The sequence below is a fragment of the Triturus cristatus genome, chromosome 7, assembly GCF_964204655.1.
Source record: "Triturus cristatus chromosome 7, aTriCri1.1, whole genome shotgun sequence".
In the NCBI taxonomy this organism is placed as follows: Eukaryota; Metazoa; Chordata; class Amphibia; order Caudata; family Salamandridae; genus Triturus; species Triturus cristatus.
The window spans coordinates 1841824583-1841850319 of NC_140590.1; the positions used below are offsets into that span (position 1 = coordinate 1841824583).

A 25737-nucleotide genomic window follows, 5' to 3' on the forward strand; every position below is an offset into this window, starting at 1 on the left:
CATTTTTGCATTAATGTGTGAAAGTTGTTGATCAACGATTAAGCTTTGTTTTTTTTAAAGTCTCAATTAAAGAAATTCTTAGATGTAATTTATGTTTTGCTTTATTATTACCAATTCTTCTTTACGAATGTTTATGTCCATCTGCAAGGGTTAGTTTCTTAGTGCATTGGTAACATTTACTTGACACAATAGTAGATAAGACACATCATGCAACTTAATGCAGGGCATTATCTTAGCAACATATCTTCTTTCTGGTTTTCTGCAGAGCTCTTTTTACCTCGTTGTTTCTCAAACTATAAATAAATTGATTTAACACTGGAATGACAATAGTAAACATCACAGCAAACAGCTTGTTTTTTTCCAGTGACACCTTGGATGTTGTTTTCATATATGAACCAAGTTCAGTTCCATAGAACATAATGCCAGCAATCAGGTGGGCGGAACAGGTGGAAAATGACTTTTGCCTCCCGCCGGTGGAGGATATCTTCATTATATTTATAATAATTAACACATATGATGTAATTGTTAATATTAATGGACACAGTGCTGTTACAACACCATCAGTAAAAGTTGCTATATCAATGAAAAATGTGTCTGTGCAAGAGAGTTTCAGAAGAGCAGTAAGATCACAAAAGAAGTGATTGATTGCATTGGATCTACAGAAGGATAAATTTGATACCAAAACAGCATGTGGTATAACGTTCAGAAAGGAAAGAGCCCAAGAACCAACAGCCAGCAATCCCACAACTTTCTTATTCATCATGGCTGTATAGCGGAGGGGGTTGCATATAGCAATGCACCTGTCCAGCGCCATGACAGAAAGCAAGAAAATCTCTGTGCAGAAGAAAGAAGAGCAAAAATAGAACTGGAGAATGCAGGCAAAGAAAGTTGTGAAGAAGTAGGATACACCAATTGATTATATATCTTCTTTTTTCAAGATATACATTATCCAAGGCCTCATCCACAGGACATCAGGCATCAACTGCCTTCAGGTGTTCATCTCACCAGTCACCGTGTCATCACATTCTGTTCTACAGTTAACATTCTATTGCAAGATAACCAATTAATAACATTACTATGCATGCCCAGAATTAAAGAATACCACACACATTCCCCCGAACCAAAAATTAAAAAAACAGTTATGAAAAAACAGAGCAAAATTGAAACCAGAACTAAAATTACAGTCACTTTAACACATAATCATGCAAAGCTGCTGAGACTCTGACTACACGAGAGCTCCTACGCAGAGAGGCATTACCAACAGTTTTGCTAGACTGAATAACAGAGTCAGGCACCTTGCTATTACACTCGGACAAAGTAACAGAAATAGTTCCAATCCTATTTAAATTCCATATACGCCCATCATTCAGTTTAACCGCATTTCTAAAAAGTTTAACAACTTTGAGAGGAGAAGAGAACTTTGATCCAGAGGATTTGTGAGGACACCGTACCCTAACACGATCTCCAACATGCACACTTGTGTAGGCAACAGCATGCCTAGCGTCAAAATTAATTTTCCTTTGAGTAGACTTGACTTGTTGTTTGGTCAACAACTGTGCATCACTAGGATTTCTAGCCTCAACACCTTTTTCCCTCATCCATGACTGAAACAATTAACTGTTCGGAGTGCGGCCTCTAAACAGCTCAAAGGGAATCCCACCAGTGGTGAAGTGGGGTGTGATTCTGTAGACCCTGACTCTCTCATGTATTTCAGCTACCCAGTCTTTACCCTGTACTTTAGCTAACTGGATAGATTCCTTCAGCACACGGTTGAACCTCTCCACCATTCCGTTTCATTCAGGGTGGTAGAGAGAGCAACGTTGGAGCGGATGTGACGTTTTGCATTTCTAACTTTTATAAAATGACTTTAGAACTAAACCTAGAGAAGAAAGTAGTTAGTTACAAATGTTATTAAAGAAGCAGGTATTGTGTAATGAGAACGTGAACATAGAGTTATTAATGCAACAAGGATACACCAATTGATTATATATCTTCTTTATTCAAGATATACATTATCCAAGGTCTCATCCACAGGACATCAGGCATCAACTGCCTTCAGGTGTTCATCTCACCAGTCACCGTGTCATCACATTCTATTCTACTGTTAACATTCTATTGCAAGACAACCAATTAATAATATTACTATGCATGCCCAGAATTAAAGAATACCACAAAAGTGATTGATTTGTTGCCTGTTAAACAAATTTCCAGCATTTTCGGAATGGTGCCAGATGTTCAACAAATATCTAGAAAGGACAGGTTCATGAGAAAATAATACATGGGCTTCTGAAGATGAGAATCAGTGCATATTATTGTAATTATGACAATGTTTCCGAGCAGAGTCAGTAAATACATTTGTAAAACACAATGAATATTGGAACCTGAAGCTGAGGATTTTGTGATAGCTCCAGGATGAAAAATTCTGTTAAGAAAGTTTGATTGATCTTTTCCATAGTTGTTATGCTTTTCGGTTGCTGTTCAATGAGCAGAATGGTGATCTGAAGAAGCAAATACACATATTTTAGAAAGGCAATGATACTGAAATACAAATACTTTTGTCTCTTTTTAGTATGCTATTATTCAATCAGAGAAGAACAACAAAGTACATGAGAAAGAAAAAAGGACAGTTGTATGTAGTTGTCCTACTGGATCTTAACTTACACAAAGCAGTACTGAACAGACTAACATCATGAACAAATGATGGTTTTCACGAAATTCAGAAATCAATACAAATCACAATTAACTCATTTAAATCTTTCTTCTGAAATAACATCTGCTGAATAACAAAAAAACATTAAATAACTGTAAATCACATCACTCACATCACTCAAATTATCAGGTACAACATTGTCATTATCATTTAGTTATCATATTGCTGTGACTGGTGGGCCCCAAACTGCTGCAAATATTTGTAAGCAACTTGATTATTATGTGGGGTAAATCACTGCCTGCCTCAAGGAATAATCACAGCTCATGTCAGGGTGAACCTTTAATGTCACTAAATTAAATTGAGCTCAGCTATGTCACAGAGCAGACAGGCTTAATTCAGGGCAAGGTCTAAAGTATTTATGCATTGCCAAAACTGCAATAAAGGCAAGATGCAAAACAATAAAAGTCTGAACTGAATTGGAAAATGTAATTAAGAAAAATATACCAAAATTACAAAAACCCAATAGGTGTTAAGTATGATTAGAGGCAAGTAAACTTTAAGTAGCAATGATAGTGAATAGTTATGGTAGACTGCGATCAAGGTGGAATTTCAGGCTGACCATAATAGAGCCCGGGCCAGATGCACCAAGAGTATTGGTACCGGTGAAAGTTTGTAAGTCAGAAAGTTTGTAAAAGTTCCCACTGGTCTGGAGGGAAAGTTTTCCAAATTTTACAACTTTTTCTTCTAATGCCCAGGAAGCTACAGTAGTTCTTTTCTAAAGCACCCAGAGGAGGCACTAGGAGTCTTACAGGATGCCACTTAAAGGCCAACTGTAGTGTCCAGTATAGATCCAAGTGCCACTCATCAGCAGAACACTTTCAGGAATGGGCCTCTCGCAGCTTGTTATCTCTCTGTGGCCATGCAGAAGGAAGGCCAACTGATGCTTGGAGTTCTTATCTTTGCCCTAGGGGTAAGAGGTAATGAGTACAATACTTCAGAGCTCCTCTAATGACATAGTCAGCCAGTCCACTCCTTTTCTGATCTTACACAGGTCTAGAAAGTGTTCTGTCCTGGTGTCTTGGAGTGCCAAATGTATGCTTTTCAACAGCTAGTGGGTGGGAATGGACTAGTGGACAGTGTCCTCCTACATCTAACTCCAAAATCCAATTTTAAGCAAGTGCGGCACCCACAACATGCCCAGAGACAGAAGTCTAGTAGGACAAAAGCATGGTACTTCACCAACCAAACAGGGCAGACACAAGAATTATCTTGGATTCCTGTTGTCTCCCTTTTGAGTGTTCCAAAACAAGATGTGTGGATCAAATGTCCTGTCCAGCAGGATTTGACACTGTGGTGTCAAAAGTATTCCCACAGCTTTAGCTCAGATGAGTGATTTGTGCCAATCAGGGTAATCTATTGTTTGTTCCTGGAAGGCATTTCATTAATTTCCACACCTATTCAAGGTTGAGGATAGGCTGGTGGCTGGCAGATGCCAATGCAAATTAGACTTCTGAAAGCTCAGGCAGGAATGTACAGGCAATTTAAGTGTGCCAATAAGAGATAAGCCAGGTTAACCATGTCAACCCAAGTTTAAAGGGGGAGCACAGACCCATTAACACTATCTAGCAGGGGTAAAGTGCACAGACATCTACACCATGCAACACTTTCGTCCCAGAAAGGTAAAAAAATCTGGGATGTGACTAACAAAAGGTGGATTTGCTACACTTTTTATGTAAGGGCCAACTGTAATCCACCAAGAAAATAGAGTATATACCAATACTACATACAGTTGACAAGCTTTGGGACATACCTCTAGTCACCACTCTTAATATTTTCTTTACTTTTCTTCTTCATTAAAAAGTTTTCTGGGCCCCTCCTATATATTCATAAAAGAGTAAAACAAGTAGCCTAATGTCTCCTTGTTGTAACAATATATTTCATTAAGTGTTGCCATTTAAATATTTTTTGTAATTATCTCTAAACAACTAAAAGCATACGTTTGTGTCACATTCGGTTACCTAATGAGGAGGTTAAAAATATGAGAAACCTCTTCACAAGTATTGTAACCTAGCATAATCTAGCAGAAGTTGTCAAAGTTTGTTCTCACTACACTTCACTTTCATTTCGTGTCAATGTGTTTCAACCGTAGATATATTTACTTGGCCTCTTCAGAGGAATACAGACCTAATCCAACAATCACCATGTCAGGTGTCATTAATAATTGAAATTATGAAAACGTAAAAGCAGCACTGTTGCACTGTGCTTCTATGCATGAATATTTTATGTTAAAAAAAGAGTTCCAAGCACCAAGTATAAATCCAAAGACTTTGTAGTCCACGCAACAATGTAATTGCTGTTGTCTCTTTATGTTCATTCTTCTTGAATGTTCAACGGAAATAGCAACATAAGCTCACAGCCAAGGATTCGTAGCCAACACGTGTTTTGTCTTACGGTATTGTTATCGATGACTTCATCAGTGCTACATTGCAAACAATAATCATCCTAATTGATCTTTATACTTTTTCTTATATTCTCTTAATCCGCCACGGAGTGAACAGTGGTGTCTGTGGGATAGTGCAAGATCATATCACGATTTTATTACAGACCAATCTTGTGAACCAAGCAGTAATAAAAATATACAGTGATAAAATCATAATGTTACAATAATATTCCTATTTGTACGAGTATTTACTCTTGTCTCGGCTTAGATCACGGCACATATGTGAGTGATGATTAGTAAAGTTAAAGGTAAAAATAAAATAGTAATACATTTTTTTTTTTTAAAGTGTAGTGAAATTTCGAGAAGTACAGTACAAGTCACCAACCCAAGTAATGCATAACTATATATATATATAGATATTCCATGGGCTACGGAGTCCATGTGGCATTGCTGATCCCAGAGGGCAACCTTGAAGCTTACATTTATACGTGAGGGATGCACCCCCGCGAGGATGGCAGCGGGTCGGTGAGATGAGAATCATGCTCAGTTTGCAACGAGGGGACAGCGCCGGAATGAGTGACTCCAAAGCACATGGAGCCCATCCAGGGCATGAATTAGTGACTATGGGTTGATGGCACCTATTCAGGTTTTATTGGCGCCACACTACTAATACCACAATGCTGTGGGAGACTGCTGGAACTGCTCAATGAGTGGGAGCCTATCAGGAGGCAGCACATTTGAATAAAGGTGTGACGCTTGATGTCATTACACACATAGGAACGGCCTCTGAAGAAGATTGTTTGAAACTTGTCAGGCTGCATTCCATGGGCTACCGAGTCCATGTGGCATTGCTGATCCCAGAGTGCGTCCCTGCCAGCTGGGCAACCTTGGAGCTCACATTTATACGCGGCAGGCCTTACCGCGAGGGATGCACCACCGTGAGTATGGCAGTGGGTCGGTGAGATGAGAATAATGCTCAGTTTGCAACGAGGGGACAGCGCCGGAATGAGTGACTCCAAAGCACATGGAGCCCATCCAGGGCATGAATTAGTGACTATGGGTTGATGGCACCTATTCAGGTTTAATTGGCGCCACACTACTAATACCACAATGCTGTGGGAGACTGCTGGAACTGCTCAATGAGTGGGAGCCTATCAGGAGGCAGCACATTTGAATAAAGGTGTGGCGTTTGATGTCATTACACACATAGGAACGGCCTCTGACGAAGATTGTTTGAAACGCGTCAGGCTGCATTCCATGGGCTATGGAGTCCATGTGGCATTGCTGATCCCAGAGTGCGTCCCTGCCAGCTGGGCAACCTTGGAGCTTACATTTATACGCGGCAGGCCTTACCGCGAGGGATGCACCACCGTGAGTATGGCAGTGGGTCGGTGAGAAGAGAATCATGCTCAGTTTGCAACGAGGGGACAGCGCCGGAATGAGTGACTCCAAAGCACATGGAGCCCATCCAGGGCATGAATTAGTGACTATGGGTTGATGGCACCTATTCAGGTTTTATTGGCGCCACACTACTAATACCACAATGCTGTGGGAGACTGCTGGAACTGCTCAATGAGTGGGAGCCTATCAGTAGGCAGCACATTTGAATAAAGGTGTGGCGCTTGATGTCATTACACACATAGGAACGGCCTCTGAAGAAGATTGTTTGAAACGCGTCAGGCTGCATTCCATGGGCTGCTGTGTCCATGTGGCATTGCTGATCCCAGAGTGCGTCCCTGCCAGCTGGGCAACCTTGGAGTTTACATATCTATATATATATATATATATATATATATATATATTCACTGAAAAAACCATGGGTTTCACGCACGTTATAGTTAGGAATTAGCATTTAAAAAACCTTAGAAATTCAATGAAAAAACCAAAGGTTTCACACATGTTATAGTTAGCTGGACATTTCACTCGTAAAAAACCAATGAAATTCCCCCGTTATAGTTAGTTCAGCTAACTATAACTCGCGCGCCCGCAATGCACTACTGATGACGTCACATATTACATCACTCATGACATGGTCAGTGACATCACTCATGACATCACTGATGACATCTCAAATGACATCACTGATGACATCATCCAGTGAATGTGTGTTTTTCTGAAAATTAAATATGTTTTATATATGTATATCTCAAGGTCGATGGAAGAATAAATGAGTATATAAGTGTCTAAATGGATGATTTGTTTCTGAAAAATTGATTGTATAACTGACTGATTAAGTGTATCATAGTGAATACATGGCTTAGTGAGTAATGTTTAAATGTGTAAATACCTGTATCAGTCTCTCACTTTGTATATAAGTGGCTGCATGGGTTGGTGAGTAGCTACATGAGTGTCTATATAGGTTAATAGTTGGTTTTTTGAGTATCAGTATGAGTGTCTGAGTGTCTTCATGGTGCGGTGGGGGGTATTACGTAGTGCATAGATGCATGAATGAGTGACTCACTGTTTGTATGTGTTGAAGACAGCATGTGTGCAGGACTGTATGGGTGGATGAGTGTGTGCATGGGTGTGTTAGTGAGTGAATGACTGTCTGAATAGTGTATTCATAAGTAACTACATATGTTTTAATCTAGTATATGTGACTATTGGTGTTTATAAGTGAGTATATGTGAGAGTGAGAGATTGGAAGAGTTCCTGTATGAATAAGTATGTGTTTCTATAAGTGATTGTTAAAAAGACTAAGTATGTGTAAGTTTCTGTAAAAGTAAGTGTGCTGGTGTGTGTATAACTGCATATGCAAGTAAATGGATGTTTGATTCTTTATTAGCATGAGTGACTATGTGTGTGAGTAACTCTATGGATGAGTGGGATTGTGTTACAGGATGTTTAGGTGTATGAGTACATATGATGTGTGAGTACATGTATGAGTGACTGTATAGGATTGTTGGTGGATGAGTGGATGTGTATGTGGATCTTAGAATTACTGAATAGGTTGTTGTAACTGTTATTGGTATGTCCATTGTTTTGAAAATTTTAGTCTCTATTTTTGAATGTTTGTATCAAAGGTTATATTAGGGTGAGAGGAGGTCTACCACTCTGTCACAAGGATAATGTCATCAGTGATGTCATTTGAGATGTCATCAGTGATGTCATGAGTGATGTCACTGACCATGTCATGAGTGATGTAATATGTGACGTCATCAGTAGTGCATTGCGGGCGCGCGAGTTATAGTTAGCTGAACTAACTATAACGGGGGAATTTCATTGGTTTTTTACGAGTGAAATGTCCAGCTAACTATAACATGTGTGAAACCTTTGGTTTTTTCATTGAATTTCTAAGGTTTTTTAAATGCTAATTCCTAACTATAACGTGTGTGAAACCCATGGTTTTTTCAGTGAATTTCAAAGGTTTTTTAAATGCTAATTACTAACTATAACGTGTGTGAAACCCATGGTTTTTTCAGTGAATTTGCAAGGTTTTTTAAATGCTATTTTTTTTTTTTTCTTCTTTTTTTTTTTTACATATTTTTATTTTAATTTTCTATCCTTTTTTAAAGACTATGGATAAATTTTTAAAATTCTACAATATGTTTTTTTAACATATTTTATAAAATAAACAGGTAAAATTTATTAGCAATACATTTTTTCCTTTTTTTTAATTTTTTTTTAGTACGCGTACCGTAAGCTTACGGTAAGCGTACGGTTTACGCAATGTCCGTAATTTATCTACGCTGTTTGCGTATAGTTACGCAATTTGCGTAGCCGCGCGTACTCCGCGTGGGGCGCGTACGCGTGTACGCTACACGCGCACGTTACGCGGAAGTGTCGGGGAGTGACTGTTATGCGCATGCGCGCAAGCGCGTGTCTTTTTTATGCACATGCGTACTTTTGCCATAAGCATACCGTAAGCGTACGGTAGGTCATGTGATCATGAAACACAACTTTTGATTGGTTGAAACTACTTTCAGTTCTAGAACTCTCCTACACCACACCCATTCCTCTCATTTCTGCTTGTGATCCCTTAGGAGAAGGAGCTGGGTTGTCTTTGTGATACGATGGCAGAACAGCAGAGCTCTTCTGAGAGTGAGGCTAGCAGCACTACCTTGAGGCAGAGAGCGAGGAAACAAAAGACCTCTTACGTATGGGAGTATTTTACTTTTCCAGAAGGCCAGCAAAAGGTAAATGCACCCTTAGTGACTTGCAAGCTGTGTAAGCGTGTACTTTCAAGAGGTAATCCTGACAGGAAGTATTCCTTTGGGAATCACACCATGATGAGACACCTTAAGGATGTACACAGAAGGACACATGCTCGACTTACTGAAGGTAACCCTTCAGTAAGTCAACCAAGCACATCCACAGCAGCTCAGCCTGGACCATCATCTGCAGAGCCGAGTCCTTCTTCTGCAGGTCAGGTGAGCCCTTCATCTGTGGGGGGAGCATCTCCTTTTTCTGGTCCTCTGGAAATTAACCCTCGGTTTGCGAGGGTTGAAGTACGGTGCACCAATTGTCACGATCTAATTACTTATAGGCAGACCAGTATGTCCCTAGTGAACAATAAAATAGATCAGCACACTTGTCGTACCGTCTAATATTCCCATTCTTTCTTTTCTCTGTCCCTGCATAAACACAACGGCTCTTTTAAGAGCCAACCTTACCTTTCATCTATTTTTTATATATGTTTTTAAAAACTTTTTTTATTTATTTTTTTACCGTACGCGTACGGTACGCGTAATTATTATTTTTTTTTTTTAAAACACTAAAAATCAATTATCACATTACAAGGTCCTTGAGAGACTACAATTAAAAACTGCAAATGTGATTGTAGAGAAGTGGAAAAAAGGGACCATGACATTATTGACTTACCATACCCACTCAAAAAAAGATTTATTCATTTAATTTATTTTTAATTGCTTTTAAAATGGTTCTAGTTTTCGAAAATTTTCTATCTCAATCTGAAAAAAAAGAAAAAAGTATTAATATTTAATAAAACATTTAATAATACAGTACACATATTTAAATATTTTTCAAAAAATATTTTTGCCTTTTTTTTGCTGTTTTCAGAAAATATTGCATTTCACTATAAATTGTGAAAGCAATTGCATTCATCATTTAACAGCAGGCAAAAAAAAATTAACAATCTCAAAGATTGTTTTTAAAAAAGCCCACAATCTCTTTTTGCATAAACATAACTTTATAGAAATGCAAAATATTCTTAAAAAATATCATCTAATATCAATACTTATTTCTTTAAAATACCGTCTGATATTTTTGTTTCAGAAGTATAATCACAATAATATATGTCAAATAACTCCACAATACATCTGGTTCCATTTCCTTTAGGCCAAATAGTAATTTTAAAATTCTTTTTTTGTTTAATTTCCAATGGTAATCCAATAAAAAACAAAAGTTTAAATTGTACAGATGTCACCGATTCTCTGTAACATTTTGGTTTCCGAAAGATTAATTAATAATTAAATAAGTCCACAATAGAATTGTTTACTTTTCCGCATGGCCAAATAGTAATTTTAAAAATCTTTTTTGAAAAAATTTCCAATGGCAATCCAATAACATTCCAAAATTTAACTTGTGCAGATGTTACCGATTTTTTCTAAATTTTTGGTTTTCCAAAGTTTCCTTAAAAAATGGAAAAATTCCACATTACAATTGGTTACCTTTCCATTAGGCCAAATGATAATTTGTTAAATCTTTTTATTTGTAAATTCCAAATGGTAATCCAATAAAATGGTAAAATTGTTTTGTCCAGATGTTGTCAAATCTCTCTAAAATTTAGGTTTCAGGAAGATTAGATAGGAATTTGCTAAATCAAAAGGCAAACGTTGCTTAAAAATCAATTGGGAATCATTATACAGTGTCCAGCCTTTTTCACATTTAAGATAAACTGTGTAATGACCAGAAGTTACAGTAGGTCCATCATGGAAAATTATTGCAACTGTTACAAAAGTTTTTCCTGAAATTGATAATTGCTGTCCTGTAAACTTCTTTATTAAAGTATCCAATTTTGAACCATCAGCTCTACATCGTTGCATCATTAAAATTACATACTGTCTGTATTCCTTTAAAATTAATGTTGAAAACATGTCAGATTTACACTCACCGCATTGCATGCTATGATTAGCATCTTTAACTAATTTAGCAAAAGTGACTGTTTTACTCTCTGGCAATGTTAAATAAATAAACCTTTCAGAATCAACATTAGAGCCACATATATTATAACAGTTTTCACAACTATGTTCCCATTTATAAGAGAGACAAAATAAATTTTCAATGTTAACCCCTTCTTCTTCCAGTACCTGAAGAAAATAAATCAAGAATTCCTGTGCGTCTTGCTGTACATTTTGAGAAAACTGTGTTCGTCCTGAACATACATCTAAAACTTTTCTAATTTCAGTAGCACTTTCTATTTGAGTTTTATCATTACTCAGCTTTTCAAAAAGGAGACTCAGCACAGTACAGAATCTTTTTCCCTGATTTACTATTATCTGCTCTTGCAAACTTTCCAGATAAAATGCAACATTCAGCACTACATTAGCGTAGCAGTTGACACCAGAGCTATTTTCAAAATAACATCCTACAACCTGTTCTTCATTTTCCTTATTCTTTTTGCTTGCAATTACATCACTCCTCTTTTTTTTCCTCCTCTCTACATCTTCATTACAGATATTCTCATTTCTCCTTTTACGAGGAACTACACGTTTCTCCAACACAGGATACTGACCTAAATGAGGAGCATAGCTTCTTCTTAATCTATTATACTCCTTTACACAATTTGTATCAGCACTAACTTTGGAATCATCAAAGTCTATCATGAATAAACCTGATAATGTTTTCACTTGTGACAAAGCAACATATGCCATACCTTCTTTGAACACAGTTGAACCAATGTTCACAAATGCACAATCTACAGTCAATCCTTGAGACTTGTGAATAGTTACAGCATATGCTAGCGAAAATGGAAACTGCTTCCTACGTACATATAAGTCTTTCACAAGCATGAAACGAACTGTACAACGACAAATGTCTTTAACTTCTTCTATCTGATCAAATTTTATTTTTAAACATTCAATTCCATCTTTTTTCTGAAAATAATAAAACCCACAACTCTTCCCATAGCTCCATTAACTAAACCTTTTTCAACATCCAAATTTCTCCTTAAAAATACTCTACAGTTCATGCAAACATATAGATTTTTTTCTAATCCAGCTGTTTTGGAAATCTTCTTCTCTAGTGAATCCAATTTATTTTTCAGTGTGCCTGTTAATGTGACAGTAATTCTTCCATCCTCAATTTTGTCCACTGCTTCCAATTTCCTGATATCTTCCTTTTCCAATTTCAAAAGCTCCTCATTGAATATTGAGCATTCACGTAGAGTTGGCATTAAGCAGATGACACTTTTGTTTTCTGCAATGTTCTTGTATATCTTCTCTGCAACTATTTCTTCCTTTGGAAATAAATTATGTAGCAGCCGAGTCTGTAATGCTTTTTTGCCAGCTTCTGTGAGTAGTCCAATCCTGATATCTTTCAGAATACTTCCATATTCTTCATCGTTTGCTTGTCTCATATTAGTTGTAAGTTCCTTGTACTCAAAGAAGGACCAAATATTTGTATTACCGATGCTTCCCAATGACTTCTTCGTGTCTTCATGTGTCACAGTATTAAACACTGGTTGTCCTTTAACTGGAGTAAGTTGCAAAAGATCTCCAAAAACTATGACGTGTTTTCCTCCAAATAACACGTCATAGTCTGACTTCAGAATTTGCTGCATTCTTAAATGCACAAAGGCAAGCATTAAGTTCGATACCATGCTCACCTCATCAATAATGAGAACTTGCATCTTCTTCAATACTCTTGAAACTTCCAAGCATGCTTCTCCAGTTAGCTTGTTGTATTGTATTTTGTTCTCATGCTCCACTGGTAACATTAGCAAACGATGTAAAGTGATTCCTTTTATGTTATATGCTGCTAACCCAGTTGGAGCAGTAACCACACAAGACAAAGTAGAATCCGTTTTTTGCTGTAGGTAGCTTCTGATGACTTTTATTAGGAAACTTTTTCCAGTTCCAGCTTGTCCGCTTACATACATCCTGATTGGATGAAATGATGTGCATGAGCACTCTTTTTTTTCATGTAGAAATCCGTGATTAATTTTGTTTCTGATCTCTTCATAAATTTGTTGCTGCTCTTCGTTCAGTTGTCTTTCCAAATTTTGTAAGTCTATAAATTCTCCTTGAGCTTGATTCATAGCCGTTTCCACTTCATTCATGGCTATTGATGCTTCATTTTCAATGATTGGTTGTCCTAGGGGATCTTGACTGAGTGTTCCTGAACTTTGGCTGTCCTGAGAACTGTCTCTAGCTATTTCTGCTGCAATTGTAGTTTCCTGTTCAATTTCTTCATTTAACATTTGCAGATAAGTTGTGAATGTATTGCATTGTATGCTGTCTTTGCAAGCATTAAAAGAATCTTCATAGCTTTGAAATTCTCCCAGTAGTTCATCCTCTGTACGCCATGGTTTAAACAGCTGTAAAAGAGCCAAGTAGTAAAATTCCTTTTTGTCAGTAGTGTCGCAACTCAGCTTCCGGTGATTTATCAAACTTCCTTTTGTTTGCTTCACCAAACATCCTTCCTCACCAATGACTTTATATTTTCCATTTTTGATGTCTTCTGTGGCTGAATGTATTTGCATTACTGACTGAAACCTCAAACCCCACTCGCTTGTGAATACTGTGCATGATTCCACATGGTAAGCAGCTACCTGTGTGCTAAGAGTCTGCTTCTGCACCAAAAAATGGCTACCCCTTTCCATCTAATGCAACTGTGAAATCACCAGAGCAATACGCAATAAATCTCTGCCTGTAATTCCTATTTGCACACAGAGTCATGTTTTCACATTAGTCACAAAACGAAATTTCTTTGCCAATTTGAAAGCACACTTACTGCTCTTTTTTTTGGCAAGTAATAAACACTTTTAGAGACTGACACATTATGAATCCACTTTTCAGATTTTTTAAAAAGCACATGTCCAAACTGCTTTTTCAGACCAGCATCATTTGTAACCTGGGTGTCTGCCTACACTCCAGCAAGGGCAACCAGCCTTAGTGATGCTGAATGTATTTGCATTACTGACTGAAACCTCAAACCCCACTCGCTTGTGAATACTGTGCATGATTCCACATGGTAAGCAGCTACCTGTGTGCTAAGAGTCAGCTTCTGCACCAAAAAAAGGCTCCCCCTTTCCTTCTAATGCAACTGTGAAATCACCAGAGCAATACGCAATAAATCTCTGCCTGTAATTCCTATTTGCACACAGAGTCATGTTTTCACATTAGTCACAAAACGAAATTTCTTTGCCAATTTGAAAGCACACTTACTGCTCTTTTTTTTGGCAAGTAATAAACACTTTTACAGACTGACACATTATGAATCCACTTTTCAGATTTTTAAAAAAGCACATGTCCAAACTGCTTTTTCAGACCAGCATCATTTTTAACCTGGGTGTCTGCCTACACTCCAGCAAGGGCAACCAGCCTTAGTGATGCTGAATGTATTTGCATTACTGACTGAAACCTCAAACCCCACTCGCTTGTGAATACTGTGCATGATTCCACATGGTAAGCAGCTACCTGTGTGCTAAGAGTCTGCTTCTGCACCAAAAAATGGCTCCCCCTTTCCATCTAATGCAACTGTGAAATCACCAGAGCAATACGCAATAAATCTCTGCCTGTAATTCCTATTTGCACACAGAGTCATGTTTTCACATTAGTCACAAAACGAAATTTCTTTGCCAATTTGAAAGCACACTTACTGCTCTTTTTTTTGGCAAGTGATAAACACTTTTACAGACTGACACATTATGAATCCACTTTTCAGATTTTTTAAAAAGCACATGTCCAAACTGCTTTTTCAGACCAGCATCATTTGTAACCTGGGTGTCTGCCTACACTCCAGCAAGGGCAACCAGCCTTAGTGATGCTGAATGTATTTGCATTACTGAGTCCAACCTCAAACCCTTAAACTATTCTTTTATTATACCAGTACACCTTAATTTATTGTGAAAACATAGTCCATATTATTTTACTTGTTCCTCACATTTAAATTTCTCCCAAAACAGAAAATAATAAACACAACTTCAACAAAAAGAATTGCATTTCAATTATTCATTTCTTAATTTACCATATACATCCCCTCTCAAACTCTAAACTCACCTTTAAAATTAGTTAGTTGTGAAAGAAATGTGGCACTCAAACAGCAGATTATCAGAGCCAGGATCTCTGTTCTTTACACCTCTCTCCTCTCAGCAGAACCAGATAATGGCAAATTTTCCCTCTCTTTTTCCACACATATACATGTTAGTTTCAAATCTCAGTGCTTGCCCCTTTTTTTCAAATGTAATCACACATTTCTATTGGTTGAAAACCAACCCTTTTCCAAAAGTACCCTTCCCCCAACTTGACTTCTGCCTAGTACCCTTCCCCCAACTTGACTTCTGCCTGCTACCATAGCAACAGCTCATGGAACACTGCTGTGTGGAGTCAGGTCAGAAGTTCGCCAAACAATGTTTCAATTCCACAGAGCAAGAGTGCTTGACTTTTCAAACCTAACAGCAAATCCATAGTACTGTTCTTTGGTAACACATTTTTCTGTACCAATACAAAACATGCTTCTATTAATTTACACATACAGCCTAGTTTTTATTCTAGAATGCCAATCAGTTCTTTTTTTTATGAAAAAAATATGTATGCCTCCATTTCCAAACTGTCTTTCTTTTCATATTGCCATTCTACTGAATTACACCTCCTGAGTGCATCCAGTTCTCCTTTGAAGATGTTCACAGTGTGGATTGTAGGGCACAGCTATGTCTTCTGGAGTGAAAAGTTTGCAGAGAAAACAGGTATGGTGAGAGACCTTGCTTTGCCAAATGTAGACATTAAATGGATTGGTCAGAGAGGGTTAAAGTGGCACCAATTGATGCCATTGGTGAAATCCTTCATGCACATCCAACACCCTGACCTCATAATAGTGCACTGTGGTGGCAATGACCTAGGCACTTTGACTGGGGTAGGTCTGGAAATGCTTATGAAGAACACCTTTGCACAACTGTTTTCACTTTTCCCTAAAACTGCCTTTGTGTTTTATAACATATGCCAAAGGCAAAAATGGAACTGGTCCAATCATTTCTGTCCGCAGATTGACAAAGCAAGAAAGCACGTCAACAAATCTGTTTCTGCTTTCCTCCGTGACTATGGTATGGGTTCTATTTACCACAACAACTTGCGTTATGACATGCAAGACATTTATAGAGGAGATGGTGTACACTTCAATGATGAAGGGAACAGAGTCTTCCTCTTGAACCTTAGACTCTGCATCGGTACTTACTTGTAGGTACCACTAAAAAATCACTTCATAAACACAACGGCTCTTTTTAGAGCCCCCTAATATCTAAACACTTAAATCTGATTTTCATTTCTTTTTTTTTTTTTTTTTACCGTACGCTTACCGTACGCGTACACCGTGATTTTTTTTAAAATCAATAAATGTTTTCTTTGTACTTTTCTGTCCTTCTTTGACACCCTTACAAATGTTAGGGGGTCTGTAACTCTCCTCCTTGCCCCCTTTTCTTGTTATCACTCTTTTTTTTCTGAGTGAAACACACGAAATGGCGGCCGCCGCTTCCTGGTTTCGACCGATTCGAATGTTTACTAAGATCTAAGAGCCAATCAGAATCGCGCTCGCGCACGCCACCGTACGCGTACGGTAAGCGTACCGTAAGCGCACCGTAAGCTGGCTCAGATATATATATTGATTTAAAGGCAATTTTCTCAGAATCTACTGAACAGATTTACACCAAACCTACAAAAGGCACTTCCTTGACCTGAGGACTACCTCTCTGCCAAATTTCTAGTAATTCTGTTCAGCCGTTCGGGCTGTAGCCCTGTCTAAAGGTCCTATGGAAAAATGCATGGGAAAAACGCGTTTTGGGACCCCCCTTTTATCTCAGCCCCCGCTTGACGAATCCCCCCGAGACTTTCAGGGAAGGAGCGGAGCGTAGCGCCCCACCTATTTTGAAAACTTTGCGAGGATTCGTCGACCGGCGCCAAAGTTATTCAAAATAGAATGTTGCGGATTTCCTATGGAAACGTGGTCCTAACTATAACTACCTACTGGCGACCGCCAGTAGGTAATATATGTATATATATGTGTATATATATATATATATAGAGAGAGAGATATATATATATATATATATCTTGTGGTGACTAATGTTATTTAGTTATTTTCGGCATAAGAAATAAGCCAGCACCTGTGACGAAAATAATGTCACACTAAAACTTCCCCTAACACAAGTAATTCTGGAAAATCATCCAATGTACAATATTGTTTCACCAGTTCCTGAATACATAAAATAATTTTGAATATCAGAAATTTGCTATATCACAATATATAATATAAATGATGTAGCTAAGAAAGCACGTCACTTGTTCCCTTACCAGGCAATATCTAGTAGCCATTATATAATATGCTCAAAAGGGACCACGTCCTAATTTCCAAATGTATCCATAATCCAACTTCCAGTATTCAAAATATATTTGTTAATATAGAATAATTATATACTGTTAGTATCAACACTATCCTAGCTTAATCAAATAGTAAAGAGAAATGTTATGAGTATTTTCATGAATGGTATCTCTGGTGTATTCTCTATGAACATACAATTGGTATCTAACTTAACCAAAATCAGTATATAAGAAATATTTGACTCCGACTTCTTAGTCACAATTTATAAAACAAGATTCCCTAGGGTGTGCTCCTTTTAACACTCTCTCCTCCTATGACTCCGACTTCCTAGTCACAATTTATAAAATAGCAAGATTCCCTATGGTGTGCCTATTTTATTTGTCTCTCCTCCACTCAAGCCCGAATTATGCTTGAGTGATTGTTAAGATTGTTAACCCATAATACATATAAAAGAAACTAATGTGCAGAATCACTAAAATTACAAAATGTTATCCTCTCCTCGGTAATTATGTCCTGTGCAATGGAAAGTATTCCGTCCGCACTGTATCGCTGTGATACAACAACGCCATCTTGAAATATATATACACTCCTGCACGTGCCCCAATATAAGTACGTATATGAATGGTACCACTAATCTATTCTCTTATGAGCGTATGATTGATATATAACTAACCAAAATTAGTATATAATAAATATGTGACTTGCACTTTGTTAGTTATATTTCATGTAATAGCGAGAGTCCCAATAGTATGCTTAGTAATCCGTCTCTCATCCACCCAAGCCATGATTGTGCTCGAGTGATTTTAAGAGCATTATACCATAATATATAAGGAAAGATTAATGAGCTGAATCTCTATAAACATCAGAGTGTTATCCTTATCTCAGTAATAAGTGTCGTGCAACGGAGAGTATTCTGTCTGCACCTTATCAGCGTGCTACACCGTCACCATTTTGAAATGGCTATATATATACTCTTGCACATGCCATGGTAGAAAATGTAGTGTCCTACACAATTTATTTGCCTGTTGCCATCTTAGTATGGAGTGTGGTACACATACTCCTGCATGTAAATAATATCCAATTCCTATTTGTATACACAGTAAATACATAGACTGTCCTTCCTGTCTTATTTTGCAAGCCACTATGGGATAAGTTCCTAATTTAGTATTATAACATTTTACATCACTATTCCACATATAATTCACTAGTACTCACAAACATAAATGGAGAGTTGGAAGCATAAATCCACGCCCTCTCTAAATAGCTAATTGTATCACTGCGCATGTCCCTTGTAGTGAGAAAACCATTTAACCCCTTCAGCGCTGCGCGGATTTCCGCGCAGTGCTGAAGGTTCTGAGCGCGGGCGGGGCCATGACGGAACGGTTCCGTCATAAGCACAGCCCAACCGACGTGCATGACGGAACCGTTCCGTCATAAGCGTCGAAGGGGTTAATAAGTCTATTCGGACAACAACATCTTCTTATGGAGTATAAATACACATACTCCTAGATATAAGCAATGTACATTATATTAATATGAAATATAATACAATTACTAACCATCCCGGTATGCAATCTTATCGGTCGGCGCCATCTCTGTGTCTCATGTCAAAATAATGAACTCGCTAGTGCTCGTCAAACAGAAGGAAGGAAATGAGTGAGGTTGGAAACACACCTAACAATCTCTGAAAATTCGATCCCAGCATGTCGGCAAACCTCGGCATATAATTATATATTAATATATATAATTAATCCTCATCTCATCTTGACTATAATGTTCTGCGCCTATGGCTAATAATATATTGTATGTTTTTATAATAAACCTGTATATGAGTTTAAAGTACATAGTGCCCAAACTGTTCCCGAAAGCTATTCTCAATAATGCATCCGGATTGCAGTGTACTTATACCAATATTTGCATATTCTAAGTTCAGCTATGAATCATAAAAAGACAGATGATAGCCAAAATTACAAATTCACGGAGTAGATTCAAAATCCCTCCATGCTCACTAGTAGAGTACCCTTTATGGTACCATGTAATCATGAACAAGAGAAAATAAAGAGGAGAGGAGGATTATCTGTGTGAATGAGAGACAGGAATTCAAAGTGGTTCTTAGTCACTTTATAAAATTGTATCAGTTATGGGTGAATTATGTGCCTAAAACTTATTGGAGCTCATGATCAAAATCTAGACCCAAATCCACCTCATGCAGTCTCATTATCCACCATGCCTTACATTGTTGTAGCCTCAGTTCATGGTTACCCCCTCGCACGTCCTTCTGGATGGATTCAATCCCGTGAAACCTAAAGCTAATTGGTATATCCTGAGCCTCACAATCTTTTGCATGTGCTGACATCACCTTGCTTTAATGCTCTGAAATGTTCTGGGATACGATCCTTAGGGGACCTAATAGTGCTTCCGATGTATATCCTGTCACATTTGCAAATCAGAACATATACAACAAATGTGGTGGTGCAATCTCGGTGTGTGTGCATCACAAACGTCTGTGTGTTATTATAGGAAAAATCAAAAGCACCATTAGTAGCTAGTCTACACATATTACAGTGCCCACACTTATATGAGCCTCTAGCCTTTTTGTGTAGTTATGTTTCATTGATCTGTTGTTAAGGGTAACTGGGATTGATAATTGTTACATATAGTATTGCCCCTATGATATGTAATCCCAGGGAAAACATTTAGAAATGGTTGTAATGTCAGGTCTGTCGTAAGCAAGGATCAATGTTTCCTAAGCTTATTAAACACTTTATGTGAATATGGATATTAACTGGTAATCAGCCTCAATGGTGTCTTGCTGCGTTTACTTTTTCTCATAACATCCTTGAGTGTATAGATTCGTTTTAATACGTGTGACTTCCCACTCATTTTGGAGATCACACTCTTACCATAACCTCTTGCTTGTAGTCTTGCTCCGATATCTTCGAAATTTTGCAAGAGTGCCTCATCATTACTGATATTGCGTCTTGCCCATCCATATCATCAGACAGTCATCTACATAGTAACCCCAATAATGTATATGTCCATTCCATTGGCACCCAAAGGGCCCCAGATATGCACTGCCTCGAACCATCCCATGAAGAGGTTTTCAAAAGACGGTGCAAACCTGCAGTCCATTGCAGTCCTACACCTTTGTTTATACTATTTAACATTAAATAGAAATGTTGTTTTTAAGTATTAACTGGGACATGACAATGAGCCTCTCTGAATGATCATAATGCTCTATTGGTCTATTATAAAGAAAATATCTCATAGCTTAAATGCCATGTTAGTGTAGTATATTTGTATATAACGATGTCACATCCATGGTAACCAAAATCATATTGTTTTCCCATGTCACATGACTGAGAACATTAAGTAGATGTTTGGTGTCAATAATGTGTGATGGCAGATTGGACACAAAGGGGTGTAGAAAAATATCTACAATTCAGACAGTCTCTCGGACCAGCCTCCAACACCCGAAATAATCGGTCTTCCAGATGGGGAAAGCAGGCTCTTGTGCATTTTAGGCAATATATATAAACAGGGGAATCTTGGATTATCTATCAATAGGTAGAGATATTCTTCTTCATCCAGTAATCTCAATCCTTGCCAACGTTTCAGGTTAGTATTAATCAGATTAGAAACTTCTGGTATATGGCTATAATCCATCTTCAAATAGCACTTAACATAATTCAGTTGTCCATAGGTCCCTTGGTCATATTCGCTTTCATCCACTACCAGTATGTTACCCCCCTCCCATCTGCTTACCTGATAATCACATTGTGATCCAATCTCAATTCCTTCAATGCCTCATCTTCCTGAAAAGTGAGGTTATTATGGTGGTACCAGGTCATATTCTGAGCTGTCCTATTGTCCCAACTGTCAATTTCTTCTATGACTGTTTTGAAAAACAGGTCAATGTTATTTCCTCCTGACAGTTGAGGAGTTCATTTAGATTTATGTTTAAGACCACTGTTTTAACTAAAGTCAGTACAGAATTCCATATACTATTACCAAGTCTTGAAAGCTTCTATTGGAAGCGTGAAGAATATGCTAAAACCCATCTATGAAGGAACAACCGACCCATGGCTAAGTTATATGCAGAAAGCAATGGAAACATTGACTCTGGAAACACAGAACTGGGGACAAGAGGGCCTTAATTACGCTGCTATTAAAAATGCACTCAATAAACAAATTCACCAATTGACGTGCAAAACAGACTTAGCAAAGTACATATTGGGGGAGGTCTCCTGGGCTGATTATTTCATATACTGGGTAAAAAATACAGCCTTACTTGAGACAAGCATTGGGGAGGAACGTTATAAAAAACATTCATTGGGCCAGATTAGTGCCCCTTCCAATCAAAGAACTAAACCCCGGATGGAGATCCCTTGATTTTATAACCAGGTGTAGAATTTGCAACTATAAAACTGAATCCCTGCTACATTTGGTGTGCTGTTGCCCCAGACTGTCACAGTATCGTCACAAGCTGCTAAAACCAATGTGGCTATCCATAGGAGCTCGGATATGTAAATAAGCAGTTTTGGTTCTGTTCTCCTGCACTGCACTGACAGTCTTGGCCAAAGTTGGGTGATGCATGTCTGAGCGTCAGACTTACCGAGAAAGAAAGCTCGGGAGATACCAGAGGAATTGGAATAGCAGCAAGCCATCAAATAGAAAATAGATTTGCTCTTATTTGTTTAAAGCATAGTTTTAAAGGACATATGGAACTTTGTCACCATAATTCCAGCTGCGCTCACATATCAGTGGTGCCAATACAGAGTTGGATGTAAGATACACTTTGCTATGGAATCTGAAATTAATCTTCTTCTTTTAACTAGTAATGCTGCTTATACAACTGATTGTAACACAAATAGTGTTTTTCTTATCACCACAATCAGACAGAATTTCACCAATGTGCTCTTTTTTTAGATGTAAGATGTATTGCAAATGATTTTAAAGCAATTGTGCTCTTTTTATAGATGTAAGATATATTGCAAATGATTTTATGTAATTGTGCAATACAAGATGTTTTCATTCAAGCAATTCCATATCTTGAAATACATTGTGGATAGTTATTGGATCATCTTCACATTCAGTGGTGGAAAGTAACATAGCCATATCGTGAACATCCAGTATTGACTTACTACAAAACACATTCTCCTGTGCATACATTTTGTCTTAGGGTTAGTGGCAAAAAACCTCTTCAACTTAAGTTGTCTGACAAATGTAGAGATTTCAATCTTGGTGCTAATAATATCATGATTGGTAGTGGAACAGAAACTCAGGGGCCGATTCACAGAACTAACTTAAGACAAAATCCTAAACTTACTACTTTTGGTATTCACAGAAGTTAGGATTTTGTCTTAAGTTTGTCTTAAGACAAACTTAAGACAGACTTAAGACAGACTTAAGACAGACTTAAGACAAACTTAAGACAGACTTAAGACAGACTTAAGACAGACTTAAGACAAAATCCTAACTTAAGTCTGTCTTAAGTCAGTCTTAAGTCTGTCTTACGTCTGTCTTAAGTTTCTCTTAAGTCTGTCTTAAGTTTGTCTTAAGTCTGTCTTAAGTCTGTCTTAAGTCTGTCCTAAGTTTGATTTAAGACAAACTTAAAACAAAATCCTAACTTGTGTGAATACCAAAAGTAGTACGTTTAGGATTTTGTCTGAAGTTAGTTCTGTGAATCGGGCCCTCATACTTTATTTGAGCAAAGAGATCATGTCTTTTCTCAACATTTTGCTAGATAAATTTACCACATTGTACATCCAAAGTTGGATTCTTAGTCACTACTTGTTCTTGTTCCAAGATCTTGTCTGCATCGCTTTCTTTTCTTTTGAAACCCCCTCTTCCCCTTGCTCCCCTCCTTGTCTTTCCAAATCTGGTCCTATCATTCTGCTGATACGGTGTGGACGGAATGCCCTCTGTTGCAGGTCATTAATTTACTAAGGTAAGGATAACACTCTGTGATGTTCACAGGGATTCCTCTCACTAATCTTTCTTTATATATTATGAGATAAAACTCTTAAAATCGCTCGAGCAAAATCAAGGCTTGGGTGGATGAGAGATGGATATATTAAGCCTACCATAGCAATCTCGCTATTACACGAAATATTACTAAGAAGTGCGAGTCATATATTTGTTATATACTGCTTTTGGTTAGATAGATATTGATTGTATGCTCATAAGGGATTAGACTATAGGTACCATTTATAAAAGTACTTATATCATGGCATGTGCAGGAGTGTATACATATATATATAGCCATTTCAAGATGGCTGTTGTAGCACGCTGATACCAAGCGAAAGGAATACTCTCTATTGCACGGGACATACTTCCGGAGGATAGGATAACATTTTGTTATTTTACTGATTCTGCACATTCGTTTTTTCATATGTATTACGTGTTAACATTCTTAACAATCACTCCAACATAATTTAGACTCAAGGGGAGGAGAGACTAATAAAATAAGCACACCTTAGAGAATCTTGCTTTTTTATAAATTGTGAGTAAGAAGTCAAAGTCATATATTTCTTAAATACTGATACTGGTTAAGTTAGATACCAATTGTATGTTTATAGAGAATAGACCATAGATACCGTTCATGAAATTACTCATATAATTTCTCTTTACTATCTGATTAAGCTAGGATACTGTTGATAGTAACAGTATATAATGATTCCATATTGACAGGCATATTTCAAATACTGGGAGTTGGAGTATGGATACATTTGGAAATTAAGACATGGTCCCTTTTGAGCATATTACACAGTGGCTAATTTTATTTAGATTTTTCATTAATATTTTGATTTTTAATTCTAACTTTAACAGTACTAATCATCACTCACATCTGTGCCTTGATCTAAGCTGAGATCAGAGTGAATACTCGTACAAATAGGTCATATTCCTTAAGAGGAATATTATGGTGACACTGTATATGTCTATTGCTGCATGGTTTACAATATTGGTCTGTGATAAGATCTAGGTATGACCTTGCACTATCCCATGGACACCACTGTTCACTCAATGATGTAGTCACAGAATATAAGAACACATTTAAAGATTAATTAAGATGATTATTGTTTGCATTGTAGCCCTGATGAAGTTGTTGGTAACAATACCGTGAAACAAAACATGTATTGGCTACGAATCCCTGACTATGAGCTGATGTTGTTAAACTATCCTTAATCAATAATGTACATAACTCAAAATATGCCTCAAGCTGCTCCAAAATTCAATGTCCTATGACTTGTTAAATCTCATCCCGAAGAAATTTGTCATCCTTCCCAACAGCTATAAGTAATAACAGATTCAAGAGAGGTCATCCAAAATAAAATTATACAACTTTACCATTGACATTTGCCATTCAATATGAAATCACTTTGATCCACCCTTGAAATATCACCTCAATAGGAAACCCACACGAGCACAGTATCAGAAGTCAATTTCACACTTAAACCCTGGTCTTTTCCTACCTCGATGGAAGCAATGCTCAATTTAATGGCATCTCAAAATCCACTTTGGCAGCTCTGAATGGCATCCTAAGAGCTGCATTTTGCATCTTCAAACACTTAAAAAAGTTTGACTGCATTACCCCAACACTGATAGAACTATAATGGGTCCCCCTCCAGTCCTGTATTATCTTGAGGATCAGAGCATCAACTATGAGGCCATCAGAAATGACTCACGTTCATACCTGGATAAGTAACTAATGACCTTAGGTGGACAGCACCACACCCGTAGTTATGACATTGCTCGGTGAAAACAAAATGTGCCCTTTAGGCAAGCTTTATCCATCTATAAATCTAAAATTTGGAATGACATCCCATAGATTTCAGAATAGCTCTGATCCCCTACAACTTTGAAAATAACCCAAGACAAATCTTTAATGGTGAGTATTACACTCTATTAGTAGATCCTCCGTCACCTGCTCTGTTGTAAACTGCTTGGATTGAATATTGGGCTATTGCTCCCCTTTCAACCTACCTTTGCTTCCAAGCTGGATTTTTGCGCTACACAAAAATGCTCCATACATAAATATAGGAGCAATGATATCATGGACCTGGTGAGGTGAGGGAAGAGAAGGCAAGGTTCTGAAATAATTTCAGAGAATTGAATGACATCCTGACAACTGTGGTAATTTTAGGTCTGCAGC

At 37.6% G+C, this 25737-nt stretch overlaps 1 pseudogene; it reads right to left on the reverse strand.

The window, feature by feature from the left end:
* Positions 1 to 232: 232 nt before the first annotated feature.
* LOC146813394 (olfactory receptor 1f45-like) overlaps positions 233 to 25737 on the reverse strand; it is an 81196-nt pseudogene continuing 55691 nt past the window's right edge.